This window comes from Caretta caretta, chromosome 1, assembly GCF_965140235.1.
Source record: "Caretta caretta isolate rCarCar2 chromosome 1, rCarCar1.hap1, whole genome shotgun sequence".
NCBI lineage: Eukaryota > Metazoa > Chordata > Testudines > Cheloniidae > Caretta > Caretta caretta.
The window spans coordinates 146,686,631-146,699,764 of NC_134206.1; the positions used below are offsets into that span (position 1 = coordinate 146,686,631).

The following is a 13,134-nucleotide window of genomic DNA, read 5'->3' on the forward strand; positions in this document are numbered from 1 at the left end:
TACTGTTAAGGTTCCTTCCCCACTCTGAACTCTATGGTACAGAGGTGGGGACCTGCATGAAAGACCCCCTAAGCTTATTCTTACCAGTTTAGGTTAAAAACTTCCTCAAGGTACAAACTTTGCCTTGTCCTATTCTGCTACCACCAAGCGTGTTAAACAAAGAACAGGGAAAGAGCCCACTTGGAGACGTCTTCCCCCCAAAATATCCCCCCAAGCCCTACACCTCATTTCCTGGGGAAGGCTTGATAAAAATGCTCACCAATTTGCATAGGTGAACACAGACCCAAACCCTTGGATCTTAAGAACAATGGAAAAAACCAATCAGGTTCTTAAAAGAAGAATTTTAATTAAAGAAAAAGTAAAAGAATCACCTCTGTAAAATCAGGATGGTAAATACCTTACAGGGTAATCAGATTCAAAACATAGAGAATCCCTCTAGGCAAAACCTTAAATTACAAAAAGACACAAAAACAGGAATATACATTCCATTCAGCACAGCCTATTTTACTAGCCATTAAACAAAACAGAATCTAACACATATCTAGCTAGATTACTTACTAACTTTTTACAGGCGTTCTGAGCTGCATTCCTGATCTGTTCCCGGCAAAAGCATCACACAGATAGACAGACCCTTTGTCCCTCCACTCCAGCTTTGAAAGTATCTTGTCTCCTCATTGGCCATTTTGGTCAGGTGCCAGTGAGGTTATCTTAGCTTCTTAACCCTTTACAGGTGAAAGGGGTTTGCCTCTGGCCAGGAGGGATTTTATAGCATTGTATACAGAAAGGTGGTTACCCTTCCCTTTATATTTATGACAGCTACCAACGAAGAATTTACAGGAAATGCATCATCTTCAGTTATGTAAAGGAGTAGGAGGCAATACGTACAGTATAAGCCCAGGTGATAATATTTCATTAGCTTTTTTTTTCAAGATGTATGTGTACTGTAGATGTCCCCTTAACTTCAATAATAAAATGTAAGAATGGGTGGAAAAAGTAGGTTTGTAGCTGGTTCAGGGTATTGGCTTGAGAAGAAAACACTGAATGTATTGGGTATTAGTTTGTCATGCGAGTGTAGGGACTCTTCACAAAGCAGATTTCTGGTATCAATGGCCTTGTTCTGAAATTTTAATAATCTTATTTAACCATGGACAAAAATTAAATTTGCATTAAAGCCATATTGGTTAGCAAAGCTGGAATACTGCATCGGTAGCAGGTGGAAAGCAGAAGTTTATCAGTTCTGTCCTTTCCAGTCATATCTCTGCTGTAGGAATTAATTATCAAAGTTTATTGAGATATACCAATAAATTGCAGGCCAAAACTATGTAAAATTAAACTATTGTGAGCAAAGAAGGCCTCACTAGTGAACGTAAGTTTCACTTGACTATTTTATTATCTTCTTGGCCCCCTTCCCTTGCCATCTTTTTAATTAGCTTACTATTTATTTTGAGTTTTCTAATGATTTCCCCTTTGAAACAAAATATGTATCTTTCAATATTTAAAGCATGTCACTTATAAATATTGGAATATTGTCTATTTGCTAAAACTTTCATTTCAGTAACTGTATAATTTTTTTGTCCAACTTCCTATGGCTGAACATGCTCTTCTGATTTTAAAATTCCCCCTTTAATGCTGATCTACATTAAGTGACTAATGTGATGACTGCCATCTTGGGAACCTCCTTAGCTGAAAGTATGGGTCTCTACGACTTTATCTAAAGAGCAAGGCTCCATAGTTGGTGCTGTTACACACCCACAACTTCAATGGATTGGGTGCAGAGGAAACATATTGCTCTGGAGAGAGGAAGTACATCCTGAATGGCAGGCTCACGTTAATTAGAATCTCAGACAATGCCACATTCATATGTTGGCTGCCACCTTGATTGACAAGAGGGATTGAACCTCTAAAGCTGAAGCATGTCTCCAGAGCTTGAGCTAAAGAGCCAGACTCTGTGACTGGCAGTTATAATAGATTTGCCTCATCTGTGGGTCAAGGGTATGTAACACATGATAACTAACACAAATTTCCTCTCTACCTGTAGATCATTTGTAGTCATGAAAAAGACTAAGGTCAGGTTTCAGCCAAGCACTTAATCATATGCTTAAATTTATCTTCACTAGCAAACTGTCAAACGTAATGGGAAAAGAGGACATAGAGAGAAATTCCTGGCAAAAAAACAAAAGTCTATGCGAAATCAGTAAATATATGCAGCATATTTGTAAACAGAAGAAAAATCTTTAAGGACTGCTTCATATCCACACCTGAAAAAATGTCCTTAGACATTAAAGGAAAAAGGGAAAGCCCCTGGGTATACTCTAATTCTGCAACTTGTTCCATCCAAACAGAGCTTTGTGCTTGCACATAACAAGTTAGAGAAACAGGGCCAAAGAGGTAAATTAAGATGTCTGCTTCTCTTAAGAAAATAAGTGTTAGACTCTAGCTCATGAACATAGCTATACAACTCTTCATTTACCAGTCTGTATGGGATCTCCCATTCTAAGGGAGGACTGTTGAGATGGTGAGGTAGTTCCAACAACATCTGGATTGCTCGTTTCTTCTTGACCCCAATCAATTTGGGCATAAGCCTGGATGTAAGATGGAGATGGCACTGTTATGGCTTAAAATCAGTCATCTACATGACATTTTTTTCCAGATCCATCAGTCACCTGATAGGCTGTTGATGTGCCAGCAGACCATGGCAAGGTTTTAGTTTGTTTTGTTTTTTAAAGGCTTCTGTTTCTTTGATTTGGAGAGATTCCTAAGATGGGTAACTGTGCATTTGCTTTCTCCTTGAGAAGAGGACTGCAGATAATGTGGTTTGTTTGTTTGTTTTCTTTTAATGAAGGACTCTCAGCTTTGGAACTTGCTAAGACCCTCTAGGCTTAAACCAAGGCTATTTCTTATCCTAGGTTTTTTGAGATGGGTGCAGGTTAAAGAAAGTATAATAATAAACTGGTACAAGGAGATAAGGGTGATATTTCGAATACGCTATTGGGGTGAGGTGAGTTTATATTTCATTTAGTTTATTCCAAATAAATAAACAAATCTGTAGAAGAGAGTGGCCCACAAAGTGCTGTTCTCCTCTGGAAAGTGACCTGTGTAAAAATGGAACCTTCTTACACAACACGCCTACTCTGTCTGTGAATTCATTGTCACTTCTGCTGATGTTGCTGACTAAAAAAATATGTTTTTACTACTCTTTTCCTTCTGTTGGTATTGCAAAGTCAATACAACTCAAACAGAGCGAGCTGGATTCTACTAAAAAGAAAAGGAGTACTTGTGGCACCTTAGAGACTAACCAATTCTACTGCAGCTTGTGTTACAACCAATAGAATTAACTACTGGTTAAGGCCCTATTACAGAATCAGCTAGAAGAAGATAGTTTGACTTTCAGATTCAGTGGTGAATTTTCAGGGCTGACAGCTCAAAAGCCATATTTTTACTTGAAAATCAGGAATATTTGATCTTTAAGTATTTGATAGACAGGACCACATACTTCCATTCTTACAGTCACTTTTCAGATTGGATCTGTATTTTAATAGTACATGTAGCTTGAAGTAATAGCAATAGCTGGTACCGTGATGTTTTTTGTGGCTGGCAGTGCTTGATTATATAGAGAGACTAAACAGAAACTATACACAAGCTTTGGAGGGTGTGGATTATGTGTTTGTTTGTTTTTTAAAAATCTACAACTTCCTGGGCAGAAATCAGAGTTCATGAGCACTGGTGACTCACTATAATGCTGCATAACCTATAGCTGCATATCTTACTGAAACTATTTTATTCATACATTTTAAAACATTTGAATGATGAATTTGTAATCGGAAAGTGGAATAGAAATGTTTTCTATGTAGACCATTTTTTTCCCAAGTGTCTATTAACCTAACTTTATCACTTAATTACAAGGTTATATTAATCCTGTATGGCTTAATGAAATTTGTATGAGGTTTATACAATTACTGACCATGGATTTAACAATTATTTCTTATAACATTTACCTTTTATTGAGTAAAATATGCATTTTTGAGGGAACACATTATTCTGGCATCCCCTGCAGTAATTTCCATTGATTGGAGTGCATGTGCTGGTGAGAACAGAACAGATCAATTGTACTGAGTCAACAAGACGCTCATCATATTAACAGATGTTTTTATTTTCACGTAGCAATAGGAGCTTTATGGGCCATTGTTTTCCTTTTCTCCCAGAAGGACATGTCAGTATGGTTATAATTTACAATCTGGATGTTCTGTTACAAGTCCAAAGGTCCCTGACCAAAAGGCTACAATCCTCTGAGACACTTGTAATCAGTTTAATGAACTTACAGAATTTGTCCTTAAGAGACTACTGTGGTTGGGAAAAAAAGATTATTCATGATAAAATGTGTTTAACTGACTTGCCCTTGAACAAAGGACAACAGCTAGTGCATATCATGTTCAAACTCTTTCCATATGGACACATCACACCAAACTCTGAATGCCAACAAAGAAAATAATATTAATTTGGTAGAGGCTCTCCTTCCCCCTCATAAAAATGTTTGTTTGTGGTGTCAAATTCATTTGTACTAAACTTTTACTATCAACTGTTTCTCAGTTTGTCAAGTACAATCCAACTATGGTGAAGCCTCCATGGGTGCAATTGATTGGTACACATTTTTTTGCCTGTTCATTCCCAAAGCTTATTGAAAAGCTTTTTTGTTAAATTAGGATGCAGATAAATCTTTTTTGTTAAATTAGGATGCAGATATCTCACCAGGTTGCAGATAAATCTTGATTTTGCCTAGGCCAGCTAAACTGTGAAATATATCTGTGGTCTTCTGGCACGCATTAACTGGATTAAAAAATGGGTAACTGAAAGGTCTCAAAAAGTAATTGTAAATGAGGAATCATCAAGCGGGTGTGTTTCTAGTGGGGTTCTGCAGGGGGTTGGTTCTTGGACCTATGCTATTTAACATTTTTATCAGTGACCTGAAAGGAAACCTCACTTATTGATGGCCTGATAAATAATGAGGAGGACAGGGCACTGACACAGAACAATCTGGATCACTTGGTAAACTGAGCAGAAGCAAACAATATGCATTTCAATATGGCTAAATGTAAAAGTATGCATCCAGGAACAAAGAATGTAGGCCATACTCACATGATGGGGGATTCTATCCTGGGAAGTAGTGACTCTGAAAAAAAGATTTGGGGGTCCTAGTGGATAATCAGCTGAGCATGAGCTCCCAGTGAGATACTGTGGTCAAAAGGGCTAATGCAATCTTTGGATGCATAAACGGGGGAATCTTGAGTATGACGAGAGGTTATTTTACCACTGTATTTGACACTGGTGTGACAGCTGCTGGAATATTGTGTCCAGTTCTGGTGTCCACAGTTCAAGAAATGTGTTGAAAAATGAGTTCAAAGAAGAGCAACCTGAATAATTAAAGGATTAGAAAACCGGCCTTGTAGTGATAGACTCAAGATGCTCAATCTATTTATTTTAACAAAGAGAAGATGAGTGAATTATAGTCTGTAACTACTTACAAGGGGAACAAATATTTGATAGTGGGCTCTTTAATCTAGCAGAGAAAGGTGTAACACGATCCAGTGGCTGGAAGTTGAAGTTAGACAACTTCAGAGTGGAAATAATGCATAATTTAACAGTTTTAACAATTTTAAAATTAAGATTTAATGTCTTTCTAAAAGGTTATTATTAGGAAATATTTTGGGGAAGTTCTGTGGCCTGTGTTATATAGGAGGTCAGACTAGATGATCCCGGTGTCCTTATCTGATCCTGGATTCTCTGAATCTATTGTTCTGGCTCAACCCAGGAAGTGCAATGTGAATATTTAAAATAACAGGGTACATTAAAGTGAAAATAAAATAAGAAATCCTCCATGTGAACAGTAAAAAGTTTCAGTTCAAGACATGGGGTAAAATTTTCAAAAGCACTGATGACCCATTGATGTTCAGTAGGACTTCAGTGCTTTTGAAAATTTTACCCATGATTCTGACTATCCTGGATTCGGTTCACCAACCTCAGCACAAACTTTAGCTAGACCACTATGCTTGACTAGAAAGGAGACAAAGGACTAGGTTACCACATAAGTTACAGGATTGTAATTCCGCTGGAGTTAATGGAAGTCAGTATAAAATTTGTGTGGGAGAGATCAGAATCAAAGCCAGCCTAGTTTGGAAAATGTTGGTACCTAACAGCATTGAGGAAAAATGCTAGCGTTATGCCACATTTTAGACTGTTTTTCAGACTGGCGAAAAGTGGAGGAATTTTAACAATGGAAATGTGTAACAGCTTTCCTTCAGAGCAATATTAATTTCTTGCATCACATGATATGTCTGTATCATTGCAATTGTTTTGGACAGTGAGACAGGCAACATGGTGATTTTAGCGTTTGTCATAAATGGAACTAAATTGAAAATATGAAAAATATTATACATGGACTCCTTAGATTTCTCTATAAGGTGTCACAAATGGGGGAAAGGAAATAATGAGCTTGCACATGAAGTTTTCTTATCGTTTTTCCCCTGATGATTGGGAGCGACCTCTCTGTGGAACTGTCAGGGAGTCTAAAACCAAGGGTTTCCATATTTCCCCACTATAGGAGCCAGTAACAGTATTTTCTGGGGGGAGGGGGGAGCTGCAGTGGCTTTCTGGTACTATGAAGTCATGTCCAGATCCCCACTCCAGCCTGTTGGCTGTCACTGCTTCCAAATTCGGAGCCTGTCACAGTATCACTTGATGCACCTGTCTGTGTGTAGGTGGGGCCTTGCTCCACACAACATCTTGACCTGCCCCCTTCCTAGTCCTGACACTGCTGGACTCAGAGCCTCAAGGTTCACCCCCTTGCCCTGGGACTCTCCTTTCCTGCCCCCAGTCATGCTGGGATCCTCTCGCTTCCTGTTCCTAGGAAGCACTGCTCAGGAGCCAGCACTCGGAGCTTAGGTTGACTAATCAAACTCCACCTGCTTGAAATTCAAAACACAAGCAGGGCCCTCACCCTACAATGCCGCACTCTGCCTCCAGCACTGCCAGACAGAGAGAAATTTGGGGGTGCTGCACCCACCATGCTCTTCACCATGGCTTCCTCCTCCCCTGGATTCCTTCTGCCATTTATTGTGATGGATCCTACAGGAGCTAGCCACTTCTCTCAAAAACGTTCCACAGCCCAGATGGGTAGGGAAGGGACAAGCTAATTCTGACTCTGCAATCTTTAAGTCACCTAAATCCTGTGGTTCTTGGGAGGGAGGTTGGGGCTGGGAGAGACAATGCTGATGACCATGGCTTTCTCCCCCAGCCCTGTCCCCTGCTGTTCCCTACTGTCTTCTCCCCCAGGGCAAAGCTCAACCTTGGAGAACCCCTGTGGATCAGTTTCCATGGGGTCAGGTAAAGGGAGCATGCTATGAGGGTGACAACTCCCATTCCTCATCCAGGAGAGAGCTTTTGGATTTTTGTACCTTCTGGCCATGGAGGTGAAAGATGACTTGTGTCTTGATAGTATACTGAAGGGCTGTGTGTGGGTCTTCAGAGGAGGTATGGGCTGACTGGTTATGAGACATAGGGAAATACTTTCCAATGTTTTCTTTGTGAATGAGACTGGAGTCTTCTGGTTGTGTGTTGTGGTGGTTGTGTTTTGTTTTTTTTTTCTTTTTTCCCCCTGGCTTTATCTGAGCTCTGTATTGCAGATCTGTGTATGAAGGAGCGCTTAGCGGAGCAGCGATTGCACAACACCGTATATTTCCATTTCATTTTCACACATCCTTGACCTCTTGCTGCAGTGATTTCGCATATCCTTTAATTTAATAAGGTGTCCATAGAGAAAGAAGTAGAAAAAGTCCTTTTGTTTTCTTAATGTAGCTATAGAATGTCAAGTAATTTTTGAAATGCTAACCACTGAGTTCCTTGTCACTCTGCTGCGTCAATGCCACAGTCACATGCCCTCCAGTTTGTGAAATATAAACGTTTTTCTTTGAAGATCTTGTAGTGCCTAAGGTTGCTGTGTGAAATAGTGTTAGGCCCTAGTCCCTTCTTACCAACAGTGGGAATCGCTTCCGTCGTTGGTTTCTCTGGCTTCTGTCAATAACTCCCCAAGGCATGGGACCTTCTGCACTGGGAAGCCAATCAGAGGGCAGAGGCACAAGATAATTGCAACCTTGCTTCACAGGGAGTCAAAGCTATCCCTCTGCCCCAGAAGTGAGGAGTATTATCCAGGAAATTAGGTGTGGCCATCCCCTGCAAATCCCCCAGCTGAGAGCGCCTTTAGAGCCCTGACTGTAAGAAGTGCAGGCAGTGTTTGTACTGCCATGCTCCCTCATGTGCTCATCTAGGGAAGAAGGTTCCATGCCTTGGGTGTTTACTGGAACTCATTTCCCTCTGGTTGGTGTAATTTGTGCAAGATCCACAGTGTTTCTATTGTATTTTCTGACAGAGAAACTGCATTTGTTATGGCTCAGAATACTTTTTGTGACTAAATTCCTCTGAATGCACAAGTGCACACACACCCTACCACCACCTTGGACACGTAGGCTGTAATCCAAAGGAATTATAAGCAAAACCCTCTGGGGTCTTTGTACCTCTTGGAATAGCAGTCACTTTCTCCTATTTTGTTCTGCCTTTTAATGTGTCAGGTGCTCAAGGAGGTACCATTGACCTGCACTGTCTGAACCTGAATTGGGGTATACAGTGCTAAAATATGCTCTCACCCCAGTCTATCCTCTACCACCTTCATAAATAAAACATTGCTAGGTGTAACTTCAGTATGAGGGTTTGTTAAAGAAACTCTCAGGTGTAGATGACTGCCATTAGTCTCAGAGTAGCAGCCGTGTTAGTCTGTATTCGCAAAAAGAAAAGGAGTACTTGTGGCACCTTAGAGACTAACCAATTTATTTGAGCATAAGCTTTCGTGAGCTGAAGTGAGCTGTAGCTCATGAAAGCTTATGCTCAAATAAATTGGTTAGTCTCTAAGGTGCCACAAGTACTCCTTTTCTTTTTGCCATTAGTCTGTTGCTCATATAATCTGCAATTATTACAAGTAGGTATGTGTGTGTGAGATTTTGTATATGATTTCCATTCTGTGTATTTATTTGATGACTTTTTGTCAGTCATACACTACATGTGTTTATAACTGTAGACATTCATAGGATCAAGCAATTAACAAAATCACCTTTTAAAAAATGAACCCCTTTCAGATTAATATGAATATACTTTGTAAACAGTTATGTTATATACATGACAATAGGCAAACAACATAAATCAAAAATATACAAAATAAAAAACTATTTTTACTTTCTTATATCAAATAAAATACCGAATTTACATACTATGCAAATTTAGCCAGACCCATCAATTGAAATGTTCTGGAAACTCACAAATATCTCCATCTTTAAAAAAGGATGGAAACTGTAAATCTTTCAACCCTACTCAGACATACACAGAAGTTCCCATTACTTCCCATCGAGCAACATTCTCGTCCAGTGGCCTCCAACCTTTCTGGTAATCGGAGTTAAGAATGATTGTTTTCATGGGTTGTAAGATTAAGGAAGCATTATCTAAAGCATCTAAAATGAGAAAAATATTATTTATAAAAGCATATGGTACAAGACAAAATAATTCCTTGAAATTATTAATAGAATCACAGATCTCCACTTCCCATGGAGAAACTCATGGATGGGGAAGGAAAGCCCATCTTCCCTGCAATGTTCCCCTTTGCACGGGAATGTCCCCTTGCACACAACGCATCCCTTTGCATAGGAGCAGACTGAGGGCCACTAAGTGTGGAGGAGATACAGTTTTCAACCCAGTGGTTCTCTGAAATCATGAGAAAAAGGACTCACCAAGATGTCTAACGTCAGTAGCTGTTTGCAGGAATGGCTGCCTCTCTACACAACTCAGTTCTACTGCTTTAGACCAGGTCCTCTTCAATAACCACTTCAGAAGTGACTCAGAGGGAGTTAATAGGTTCCAAGCTCCTCTTAACTCCTGAACATTTTCTTTAAGGGGTTGTACTTGGATTCAGTGGTGATGAGGTCATACATAAACCTAGATGGTACCATGGAGACCAATCAGTCCCATGTTCCAATCCGTCTCCCTGTCCTCAAAGCTCTACTGAGTCAGATATTTTCCATTCAAATGTAGCCTCCTTCCCATCACATGGCACCATTTGGGAAAAAAAGTAATCAACATCACAGTCTTTTTTTTAAAAAAAAATACTGGCTTTATTTTTGAGGTGCAGTCCCCATGTGGCATGCTTTGAAATAGCATAGGAAAGTCTGGGACTGGGGCGGGGAAGAGGGGGAAGTATCTTCATGCTAAGCATGAATGGAAGAAAATGGGAAGAAAAAAATCTTCAGTTGCTGTAATAGTTGAATTACCATTTATGAAAAGTTTTGTGTGCTTTCCATTAAAGTAAAGGGGGGAGAGAGAAGAGCAGAAAGTTAATGAACTGGCTTTTGATCTACAATAACTCTTTATATAGTTTTGCTCCACATCTTTATTTCCTTTCACTGGTATTTATACAGAAGAAATTAAAACAATCATAAAGCTTCTGTTCAGGTTGGGAAATAAGAAGTTTTGTTCTCTACTTCTGCAACTTTTGTGTTTAAAAAAAAAAAGTCTTAGTCCTGCCTTAAATTAGTTGGTGTGTTCATGATTGAATAATCTTGTTTAAGAGGAAAAGAAAAAGGAGTGGGTGAGAGCAGAGAAGGAAGAATATAAATCAAATAAGATTGCAAACTCTTTGGGACAAGGACTATCTCTTGTTAGTGTACATATCTACAGCACCTACCACAAAAGGCCACAAGCCCTGGTAGGATCTCTGAGTGCTGTTTTAATACTACTATGAATAATAAAGATGGTAAGTGCACATAGATCTGAATCTTCAAATGCACCTTCCCAAGGGACAGTGGTTTGAAGGAACAAACTCCAAGTGTTGGGTAAGTCAAGATGCATTAATTCAACTCTAATAATGGTTCTGTCTGTTATTCTCAAATGTAGCTGCAGTGCTAAGAAGCGAGCAGCAGTCTCTGGGGTGGAAGCAGGACCGACCATTTAGCACTTAAGCTTAGTCCATGCTTTTTACACTTTCAATTTGCCTTAATCAATATTATTCAGTGACAATCACAGCCAACAGAGTGTTTGTCGGCTAATTTTATTGTTGCCCTTATTTCAGAGGAACTATGGTTGTTATCATGCCTATTAGAAATGTCTTCTTTTCTGATGTTAAACTTTACTTCAAGAATTCACCAGGCTTCTACGTCACACAGATGGTTTCACTTCAACTATTTTTTTGTTTTTAAAATGCAGTTTTCAAAAATGAATGCATTTAATCTGTACTGTGATGTTTATCATTCCTTTTATTGTGAAAGGAAATTTTGGATTAAAAATAGTTCAGATGTTTACATTTTAAACATACACACTGTTGTTCAAGTAAAAATCCTTTTGAAATTTACTAGCTATACAGTTAAATCACTTTGTGCTGTTATTCCCATCAGATCAATCAGTTAAACATAGGCAGGCTGGGCCAGTACTTGCATTAGTGACCTTCCCACAACAGACATGTGGTAGAGGAATTGATATAGAAGACTCTGTAGGTGGCAGTCTTCTTCTTGAGTCTTTCCAGAGCTAAAGTCCCTGCATAATGTTAGACAAAACCGTGCTTCTGGAAGCTGCTCTCTTTCAAACTGACCCTCTAAAAATAAGGTTTTGATCCTGAGTATTTATTAACACTCCTATGGGACACTTCAGAAAAGTAGATGTATTAATCCTAGCATCCTACCAATTTCACATTAGTTAATTACATTCTGTGTACCTTAATTTCCCCTGCAGTGTCAATTATATATTATTTCCTTTCCAAAAACTGTACAATTACTGTGCACTTATAAATGACTGCCACATTTCCTAGTGGAGATTGTACATTTCAATGAATTTTGATATTCATAATTAAGGCTGCAAGTCTTTAATAGAGGTCACAGAAGTCATGGATTTCATGACTTTCCAGGACTCTGTGACTTCCGCAGCTGCACTGGCTGGTGAAATTGACCCCAGGGCCACCCAAACAGCTGGAGCAGCCCTGGGGCCAGCCACACCGGCCACTGTTCCGGCAGCCCCAGGCAACTGGTCCCGAGCATTGCCCCAGAGCAGCAGTGGCGGGGGCGGAGGAGCAGCGGCCTGGGCTGCTCCCCCCCCCCCAGGGCTTGCATTGAACCCCCCAGGGCTTGCATTGAAACACAGAATAATGCCACCATGGGAACTGTTGTGATCCAAGTGTGCAAAGCCATAAATCAACTTCTGCCAAGAAGTTTAGTGACTCTGGTCAACGTGCAGGACACAGTGGATGGGCATGATGGGGTTCCCTAACTGGGTTGGAGTGATATATGGAACACATCCCTATTTTGACATCAGACCACCTTGCCAAAAGTACATAAACTGAAAGGGATACATTTCAATGGTATTGCAAGTGCTGGGAGGTCACAGGGGGCATTTCACTGATATCAGTGTGGGATGGTCAGGCATGTGTCATGAACCTTTCAGCTTTAGGAACACAGGTCTGTTCAGAAAGTTGCAATCAGGGACGACTTTCTTTCCAGATCACAAAATAACCAATGATGTTGAAATGCCAATAGTGATCTTGGAAGACCCAGCCTACCTGTTGCTTCCATGGCTCATGGACCCATGCACTAGCCACCTGGACATGAGTAAGGAGCAGTTCAACAATAGGCTGAGCAAGAGCAGAATGGTGGTGGAATGTGTCTTTGGATGTTTAAGGGTCACTGACACAGTTTGCTTTCTAGGCTAACCCTCAGTGAAAGTGGGGCATGGAGGCAGTTAGGCTGGCAGCTAATTTTGAGCACCCAGATACCAGGGCAATAAGAAGAGCCCAGGAAGGAGCTCTGTGTTTCCAGGAGGCTTTGAAAACCCATTTCAGTAATGAGCCATAGTAGTGCGCGCCGCTTATCTATGTTGTGTGTTCTCATACCATGCACTCCGTTGCACCAGTTTCCCTGTACCTCCATCCCCTCTCTCATGCTTGGAATAAATAAAGAGTATTTCATTCTCAAAATATTGACTTTTATTGCACAAACAAAGAAACTGAAAGAACAGGGAAATAATTTAACCTTCGGCAAACAATGTTTGTAAAACTGGGAG

The 13,134-nt window shown here is 40.0% G+C and overlaps 1 protein-coding gene across 4 annotated transcripts in view; it reads left to right on the forward strand.

Moving 5' to 3' along the window:
- The window catches only part of IL1RAPL1 (interleukin 1 receptor accessory protein like 1), a 1,168,446-nt gene that overhangs the window by 31,925 nt on the left and 1,123,387 nt on the right, over window positions 1-13,134 (forward strand). The gene's annotated exons all lie outside the window — the stretch shown is intronic.